General features: G+C 55.0%; 1 long non-coding RNA gene across 1 annotated transcript; it reads right to left on the bottom strand.

Moving 5' to 3' along the window:
* Nucleotides 1-5726: 5726 nt before the first annotated feature.
* Nucleotides 5727-6495, bottom strand: LOC121015660 (uncharacterized). Its single transcript, XR_005783918.1, has 2 exons — nt 6396-6495; nt 5727-6151 (listed from the first exon to the last, which is right to left on the bottom strand). It is a non-coding gene; the product is annotated as an uncharacterized LOC121015660 (long non-coding RNA).
* Nucleotides 6496-9476: the final 2981 nt, after the last annotated feature.

Here is a 9476-nt window from a genome sequence, read left to right as displayed (position 1 = left end):
CCTCTCTCTCTGCCCCTCCCCCGTTCATGCTCTGTCTCTCTCTGTCCTAAAAATAAATAAACGTTGGAAAAAAAAAATTTAAGAAGTCTGACTAGAGCGTGAGCTTCTCAGCTCACGCAGAATTAAATCAAATCCCAGAACTTTGAAGCCAACGGGGCTCGGTGTTCACCAAGCCCTTCTCACATCCCTGGAAATACTTTTCTAATCTATGCCAATCTGTACACATAGGAGGCTTTCAATGTTTTTATTGACTTCTCAGGAGCGCCTGGGTGGCTCAGTCGGTTGAGTGGCTGACTTCAGCTCAGTTCGTGATCTCATGGTTTGTGGGTTCCAGCCTCACGTCGGGCTCTGTGCTGACAGCTCGGAGCCTGGAGCCTGCTTCGGATTCTGTGTCTCCCTCTCTCTCTGCCTCTCCCCTGCTTGCACTCTCTCTCTCCCTCTCTCTCTCTCTCTCTCAAAAATAAACATTAAAAAAAAATTACTTCTCTGAATTCTCATAGTAATATTTGCTTGCTCATATAAAAATCTGGAAAGAACAGAAAACAATAAAGGAGAAAATGTATAACCCACCTACCTGAAGTATCGTTAACATTTAGCAAACTGCAGTCTTTTCTGTGCATTGTGCTCTCCCTGCACAGCTGAGACCGTAGGTTTCAGCACAGTTGTAATGAGTGTGTACCTGATACTTTCTGTCTTGCTGATTTCATTAAAGGAAGCCGCACAGATACATTAAATTTCATCCCACTGACACACCACCACCAACCCCACCTGCCTGGCATCTTCGTTAGGTGGCGCCGCGCTCCCCGTCCGGCTCCAGGCTGTGCTCAGCCGCTCACGAGTCTCAGGCACTTGTCAAGTCCTGCTGTTCCCGGCGCCACTGCCCTGAACCTCCGGGAGGAAGGTGTGTGTGTCTGGGCAGCACCAGACGTGGGCTCCGGAAGGACCTCCTCTCCGCCAGCTCGGGTGCAGGGGACGCTACGTGCGCTGGGGCCCGCGAGCTGACCCTAAAGGCAGCACCCCTGGTGTCCGGACGCACAGGAGGTGAGCTCAAGGGGCAGGACCTGCCTGTCTTCTTGCCATGACCCACCCAGAGCCTCCACAGAGCCCAGCACGTGGTGGGTGAGTGAATGAGTGAGTGAATGAATGAGTGAATGAATGAGTGAGTGAATGAATGAGTGAATGAATGAGTGAATGAATGAGTCAATGAATGAGTGACTGAATGAGTGAGTGACTGAATGAGTCAATGAATGAGTGAATGAATGAGTCAATGAATGAGTCAATGAGTGAGTGACTGAATGAGTGAGTGAATGAGTGAGTGAATGAGTGAATGAATGAGTGAATGAATGAGTGACTGAGCGGTGCCCCGCCGGGGGTGGGTGAGCTGTGCCTTCCACGTGTCACACCCCACGATGGCAAACACAGAACCCCAAGCCTCTGGGGAAGTCTGGGGACATAATGTGGCAGTGGCAGGACAGTGTTCTAAGTGCCTGGGCCAGAGCGCGGCGGGGCGGCCAGACCACGGCCCCAGCTGAGCCTCGAACACTAAGGAAGCGCGAGGCCCCCGTCTCCCACCCCCTCCCTCTCTCACACCTACACACTCACTGCTACGCACCTGTGCCTCTCCGATGGCATCCGGGGCAACCAGCTGGACAGGAAGCCCGCCAGGTGAGGAAGGTCATAGCGGGGCTCTCCTGTGGTCACCCGAGGAGCGGCTCTTGTGTGACGGCTGCTCGGCGGACAAAGCGGGTCAGCAAGCCCGAGGGCATCTGTCCAGTGGGTCACTCGCCGGGCCCCACACCTGAGAGCCAGGGGTGAACAACGTGTGTCCCTCCTTGCGGCGCCCACCTCTCTGTCCCCCACAGCACCACCCCCAGAGCCCCAGCACCTCACATGGCAGGTGTGCCCCCAGTCCTGGTGACCCAGCCTCGTGACAGCTCCCAACATGGCCCTCCCTCCGTCCCTGCCCCTCTGCCCCAAGTCACATCCCTCACACCTAACTGGCCCCACCGCCGTCCCCCCGCCCTCAAACCCACCTTCGCAGGGCAGCACAGAAATCACTGGAAAACGCAAATCTGACCGTGCCGCCCCTTCCTCTGCTTCAGACCCTGGAAAGGCTTCCCGGAGCTGCCGGATAAAAGCCAAGTCCTCGCGGGTGGCCCCCCTCGGCCTGGCTCTCTTCCGTGCCGCGCCCTTCCCACCCCACCTGCCACACACGCTCTCCCAGCCCCTGGAGAGCCCAACCGCTCACCACCCAGGGCTCCTCTGCTTGGAACACTGGCAATGTCCCCCCCCCCCACCTTCTTCATCTGCCTGCCGGGCCCTCCCTCCGCAGGACTCCCAGGCGACCACCACCTCCTCCGGGAAGCCGTCCCTAACTCCTCAGGCTACTCCGTTAACACCCTGCACCTGTCCATCAGGGTGTCCGTGGTAATCAGTGTGCGCTTAGCACTGGCGCCCCCCAGCCTGACACCCACTGAAACAGAAGCCCCAAGGAGTGGGCACCTGGTACCCTAGGGCCTGGAGCACAGAGGTGCCACAAGACATCGTTAAGTGACAAATACAGTGCGGGGCCAGGAGCTGTGACAGTGGGGAGAGCCACGTGTGTCAACCCAGGAGAGTGGGCGGGGCTGAGGGCATCTCCCTGTATAATGAGGGGAAGGGCTGGGGCGTCTCCCTGGAGAGAGGGCGGAGCTGGGAGAGCGGGCGGGGCGGGGCGTCTCTCAGCATAGTGGGCGGGGCCGGGAGTGTCCTCGGAGAGGGGGCGGGGCGGGGGCGGCTCCCCGGGGGAGTGGGCGGGGCTGGGAGGTCTCCCTGGAGAGCGGGCGGGGCTGGGTCCTTTCCCAGGGTCTGTAACGCCTGAGCTGAGTTCTGATGGATGAGGACCCGTGAGCCAGCTGGGGAGCAGAAGCCAGGGTAGTCTCACTTCCGGCTGAGAGCAAGCTTCCAGTCCCGCTGGGGAGAGGGGGGATAGTCCCACATGGCCTGTGCTCAGTGAGTTTGAGAGCACTCCTTAAGACAGGTGCCAGAGAATAAGCAGGAGGCAGGCGCGAAGGGCCTTACAGGCAGGACAAGCATCTAGAAGAGGGAGCATGAAAGGATTTACGCAGGGGGTGCCCCTGCTGTGGCTGCAGAAAGCGGGCATAGGACCGAGGCTGGGGACAGGAAGGCCAGTGTGGAGGCCACTGCAGCCATCCGGGGGGTGGGGCCTGTACTCTGCCCGGGAGGAGAGAAAGAGCAAAATTGGAGAGTCATCAGACAGGACTGACAGGGCTTGGTGACAGGAGGGATATGGGGTTAGGAGAGAAAGGATCATCCCCAAATCCTGCCCTGAGCAGCTCTAGAAGGTGCATTCCCCGAGACCCAGAATGCAGGAGAAAGAAGGGGCCGGAGGTGCTGACACAGCACTTTTCTGAGGCTGGGACAAACCGTGCACAGGCCAGACAGGCCTGGAGCTCAGGACAGATGCCAACAGGGCTGTGGTTCAGTTCAGAAAAGATTCGTCGAGCCCCTGGGACGAAAGGCCAGTGCTCACAAGTGTGAGCACCACAGAGCTGTGGGAGTGGGGTGCACAGCTCCCAGAGGGACCCCAGACACGGCCTGGGATGCCCGGCAAGTGCCGGGGAGCTGGCGGTGCAAGGTGGGGAGAGGCGCACGAAGGGCAGGTCGCCGGAGCCCCCAGTATCCTTCTGGCCACCTGACACTCGGAAGTTGCCGTGTAGCCCCTGGAGGGGGTGATCAAAACTCTGACACGGTCAGATGTCTGGCCACGTTGGGAGACAGTCAGACAGAGGGTAACAGACCCCACCAGCCACGGCCCCCCTACTTTCTCATAACAGAACCCAAGGTTTGCTCAGTCCTTCACCTCCCACGGGGCCAAATGTCTCAGAGAAGGGGGCTACACCTGTGGGCCCAGGGGTCGAGTCACAGCTGGTCGGAGGCCAGTGCGGTGACCCCAGTGCCCTTCACGGGCCAAGGACGCCCCTGGAATGAGAAGAGGTGGGCAGGAAAAGAGGGGCAGGATTAGGATGAAGTGGACACAGAAGTAAGGACGTGCTTTCAACAGCACCGTCCACACCGCTCGCCCACAAGAGGCACCACGCAGACTAAACCCAGAACTACAAAATGAGTCTCGCTCACTCTGGAAGAATTTAAGCCACATAAAAATATTCCCTGACCGAAAGGAACCTCAATCAGAAATCAGCAACAGAAAGATCGCAGAAGCCTCCAACACTTACGGGCTAAATACCACACTTCCAAATAACCCACGGGCCGCACAGGAGATGGGGAGAGACGGAGAATATTTTGAACAAAAAGAAAACACAACAAATTGGAATTTGCTGCACAAGCGGTACTTGGGGAGCTGATAGGCTGTAAGGCTACAGGGATCAAACGCCTGCATCAGAGAAGAGAGGAGGCCCTGAGTGAACGACTTCGGCTCTTACATTAAGAAATTAGGAAAAAGAAGAGAAAACAACCCTAAGTAAACGAAACAAAGGAGTATCAGGGTTGGAAATCACCGAAATAGAGAACATAAAAGCATTAGAAAAAATCCATCCAACCAAAAGCTGGATCTCTGAGAAATTAAAAAAAATGGGGGCGCCTGGGTGGCTCAGTCGGTTAAGCGGCCGACTTCAGCTCAGGTCATGATCTCGCGGTCCATGAGTTTGAGCCCCGCGTCGGGCTCTGGGCTGACAGCTCGGAGCCTGGAGCCTGCTTCGGATGCTGTGTCTCCCTCTCTCTCTGCCCCTCCCCTGCTCATGCTCTCTCTGTCTCTCAAAAATAATAAACAAATGTTTTTTAAAAAGGTATTAAAAAATAAACATTTTTTTAAAAATTGATGACTCTGTAGCCAGACCAATCAGAAAAAAGAGAATAGTCGAAAATTTGTCAGTCTGAGGAATGAGAAGATGACATCCCTACAGATTCTCAGATGCCAATAGGATATTAGGAAGTATTGTAAATAACTCCATGCCAATTCGTCTGACAGCTCAGAGGAAATTTAAAGCCTGGTTTAGTGTGAAAGATGCAAACCACTAAAGTTCACACAAGAAAAAATAAATAATGTGAGTAATCCTATATCTAGCGAAAAACTGAATTTGTAGTTTAAAAACTTCCCACAAGGAAGCCCCAGACGGCTTCAGTGGTAAATCCTAAATAACAGAAGTTCTACACAAACTCATCCAGAAAACTGAAGGGAAGGAAATATTCCCAATTCATTCTATGAGACTAGAATTACCAAGATACCACAACAAAACAAAGACATTATAAGAAAATGCAGACCAAATTCCTCACAAACACAGGCACAAAACTTCGAAACCACAATTTAGCAAATTGAATCCAACAATATATAAAAAGGACAAAACACCACAATCATTGGGATTTAGCCATGGAAAGCAAGGTTGGTTTAAGGCTTGAAAAATCAATGACTAGAACTCACATATTAACCAACTAAAAAAGGAAAATATATATGATATAATTTCAGAAAACGTATTTGATAACATTCAATACACATTCATGATGAAAACCCTTCCGAAAACTAGGAATAGAACAAACCACCTCAACCCGATACAGGGTACCTACAAAAAGCCTACAGCTAACAGCAGACTGAACGGTTAAATGCTGAGAGCTTCCCCCTGGGATGGAGAATCATTCGTGCCAACTCTCACGACCTATTCGACATGAAGTTCTGGCTAGTACCGTAAGACAAGAAAAAGAAATCGAAAGCATCCAGATTAAAAAGGAAGAAGCGAAACTGTCTTTATTCAGAGATGTCACGAATATCCAATGATCTATGGAGCAAATGTGGTTAAACTCTCCAAAAAAGTTACTAGAACTGATGCGTGAGTTCAAAAGGTTTCAGGATAAACGCTCAACATAGAAAACTCCGTGGTATTTCTACATATTGGCCATCAACAACCAGAAATTGAAATGAACAATGCCAATTACAGGAGCATCAAAACTATGACACAGGGAGAGTTCTGATCAAGGACACGCACCATCTGTGCCCTGAAAATCACAAAACGTGGCTGAGAAAAATTTGAGATGTAGGAAATGGCAGGACGCATAGCAGGGTCATTGGTCAGAGGCTCAAGATGGTTCAGAGGCCAACTTCCCGACTGACCCATAGGTTCAGTGCGATCCCGATTAAAACCTCAGTGGGCTTGGGACGCCTGGGTGGCGCAGTCGGTTAAGCGTCCGACTTCAGCCAGGTCACGATCTCGCGGTCCGTGAGTTCGAGCCCCGCGTCGGGCTCTGGGCGGATGGCTCAGAGCCTGGAGCCTGTTTCCGATTCTGTGTCTCCCTCTCTCTCTGCCCCTCCCCCGTTCATGCTCTGTCTCTCTCTGTCCCAAAAATAAAATAAACGTTGAAAAAAAAAATTAAAAAAAAAAAAACACCTCAGTGGGCTTTTTAACAGACATTTAGGAGCTTATTCTAAAGTTTATGTGGAGACGCAAAGGACCTAAAGAAGCCAAACAACTTTGAAAAAGAAAGTGGGAGGATGCACGCTGTCTGATTTCCAGAGTCATTACTGAGCTGAAATAACTGAGACAGTATGGAGCTGGGACACAAACAGACACAAAGATCCGTGGGACAAAGCAGACCCCACACGGCCGTGGACTACTGGCTTTCAACAAGTGGGCAAAGGCCGTTCGGCAGGGGGGGAAGAGTACTTCCCACAAATAACGCTGTAACAACTGGAAATCTATACGCAAAAAAATTAGCTTTGACCCTTACCTCACACCATGTACAGAAATTCACTTACGATGGACTGCAGATTTCCATGTAAAACGTCAAGGTATGAAAATGTCCAGAGGACAGCGTGGGAGAAAATCCTGGTGACCTTGGGTCGGGCTGGTCACCGGATCTATGCATTAGCGCAGGACCTCTGCACGGCGCGCCCAGTGCCACGGGCCTGTGCGCCTCGTTGGCTGCACGCCTGGCAGCCGTCACCCCTTCTCCCCCAGAGCTCTCCCTCTGGGAGCCACGCCCCCCCCCCGTACTTCGTAGCAGCCATGTGTCTGGATAGGACTGACCCCGTGCCAGTTCCCAGGTGGTCCCCACCTGGCACACACCATCCTTTGTATGACATAATGACTGATTCAGGCCCAGGAAGTGATGCCAACCTAAGTCAAGCAGCATATGGATTCCCTTGTCCGGATCAGCCCAGTCCAGCCACAGGGGACTTCTGCCCCGTGGCTGGGGCAGAAGACATTCTCTCTTGCAGCCCACACGGGAGCAGGATGAATGTGTCGTCCACAGGGTGGGGGCAGCCACCGTGCCCTGGGGAGAAGTCAGCCTGAGAAAGAAGCCAGCACCCAGAGGAGAGTGGAGTCTAGGGAGCTAATGGGAATCAGAGCCTGAGCCCTGATCAAACCATGCCTGAAGTTAGTCACTTCTGCAATTCTGTCATCTGAGATGATGAATCGTCTTTATTGCAGAAGTCTATTGGAATTCATTTTCCTCCGTTACCTGCAACCAAAAACATCCTCACTGATCCGGGAGCAAAGAAGAAGGCCATTAATTGCATCTGGTAACACGGCGGAGTGGGGGGCGGGGGGAGCGTCTTTCCAGAGAGGAGGTCCTTTAGCTTTGATCTATAGGATGAGTAGGAGTTCCCGAAGAACCAAGAAAGGTAAGAGTGATGGGGGCTGAGTCCGCCAGGCAGCTGGTCACCTCCAAGTGACCTTGAGGGCAGCCCGGCAGCCTCCTCTCCGTTCAGCCAGCCTCAGCCGGCCGGCACGGAGGGCCTCTGCCGGGCCAAGTGAGTGCAAAGAAGTCAGGAGAACCTGCTGGAGAAACTCCAGGGCATAACAAAGGACACACCCAGCTGTGCGGTCATTCAGAGTCTTCAATCTTGCAAGTTGCCTCCTGCCTGGGAGGGGCCTGGAGACCAAGACCAGGTAGGGTCTGGAATTTTCCCAGCCTGGACACTCCTCACCCACAGCCCCGTGTGCCTTTGTCCCACAGCCAACAGCCTCAGCAACAAACCCACGTGTGATCATGACATCCCCAAATGAGTACAATGAATCCTTTTTCCTTTTGAAAAACAATCCTCTCTCTCTTGGGCTGCAATCAAACCCCAGCCTTCCATGTGGCCTGTTAGCTTCCCGCTGATGAGTTCCAGCACATTATCTCATGTGAACTTCACAGCAGCTCTGGAATGGGGGCGGGCGGGAGGGGGGGAGCGGGGGGAGGGGGGGGGGGCGGGCATTACTGGCCCCAGGTAGCAGGTGGAGACCCGGAATGGCTTGCTCAAGGCAACAAAGCTAATATCTGCTGGAGGTGAGACTTGACAGAAGCTTTTGGGGCCAGTTCCTGGGCCCTGCACTGCCTCTCTCGTTACACAAATTCTCAGAAGATCATCTTCACTGCTTACCCAGTCCGCATGCAGACAGCAGCAAACCTCACCAGAACAGCAGAGTATTTCTGTCCTCCCAGAAATCTAGGAACCCCCCCCCGGGACCACGTTGGGGCTCAGCTGCCAACGTGAGGCCTGGGGCAAGTCACGCGAGGGGTCTGAGCCTCAAATCCCTCCACGGGGAAGGGATGTGAGGCCTGGGGCAAGTCACGCGAGGGGTCTGAGCCTCAAATCCCTCCACGGGGAAGGGAGACCGGCCGCCCTGCTGGCAGTGGGGAGAATCAAGGGGAGTCTCTGTGCTCCTCCCACAGGCTGGCATTCACCTTGGGCCACAGCCACCTGCAGAAACAGCCCCCAGCTGGCGGGGCGGCGCGGGAGCCAAGGGCTGCAGGGGACCCCGCTCGGCTTGGGGACCGTGGGAAAGCCGCTCATGGCAGAAAGGGGTCAGGGGAAGGGCAACTTCCGACCTGCTCCCTGGGAACCGCACTCGCACTCCGGTTCCACCCCAGTCACCCGGGCCCCGCAGCCGCTCCCTTTCCCACGCCGGAATCCCGCCTGCAACCGCCCCTGCCTGCGGCCCGCCCCACCGGAACCACAGAGCCAGGAGGCCTCGGACAGACGGCGGCTCCCGTCCAGCCCTGCCCAGTGCCCCCCTCTTCCCCCCACCCCGCCCCGTCTCCTGCCTGCCCAGGGCCAGGGAGGCTCCGCTTTATCCCACAAGCGTGCCTCCCCTCTCCTCCTTCCGTCCCAGACCCCTTGCCTTCCACCTCCTATGCCCCACCGCGGGAGAGAAGGAGCAGCCTTCGGCAGCAGAAAAGCTGGCCGGCAGAAGGGCAGAGGCTCCCCTCTGAACAAACGTCTGGGGACGGTTGCAAATCAGCCTCAGGTGGGTCCCTGAGAGGAAGTGTCCCCCCCCCCCCCGTCATCCCTCCCTCGCCCCCCAGCTCCCCATGCCAGCACCACCACACCAAGGATCTGCTTCTTGCGTCCTGGGGAGACCTGGATGGAATCTGGCAGGAACCCGTCCGGCCCTCGGTGCCCCCCCCCACCACCCAGGAGGACGCGGGGTGTCCCTGCTCCGGTCCCGAGTCGGATCCCACCCTCCTCCCTCCTAAGA

Source organism: Herpailurus yagouaroundi, unplaced genomic scaffold, assembly GCF_014898765.1.
Source record: "Herpailurus yagouaroundi ecotype Mexico unplaced genomic scaffold, PumYag 207, whole genome shotgun sequence".
NCBI classification, from domain to species: domain Eukaryota; kingdom Metazoa; phylum Chordata; class Mammalia; order Carnivora; family Felidae; genus Herpailurus; species Herpailurus yagouaroundi.
This window is presented reverse-complemented; position numbering and strand designations above follow the sequence as displayed.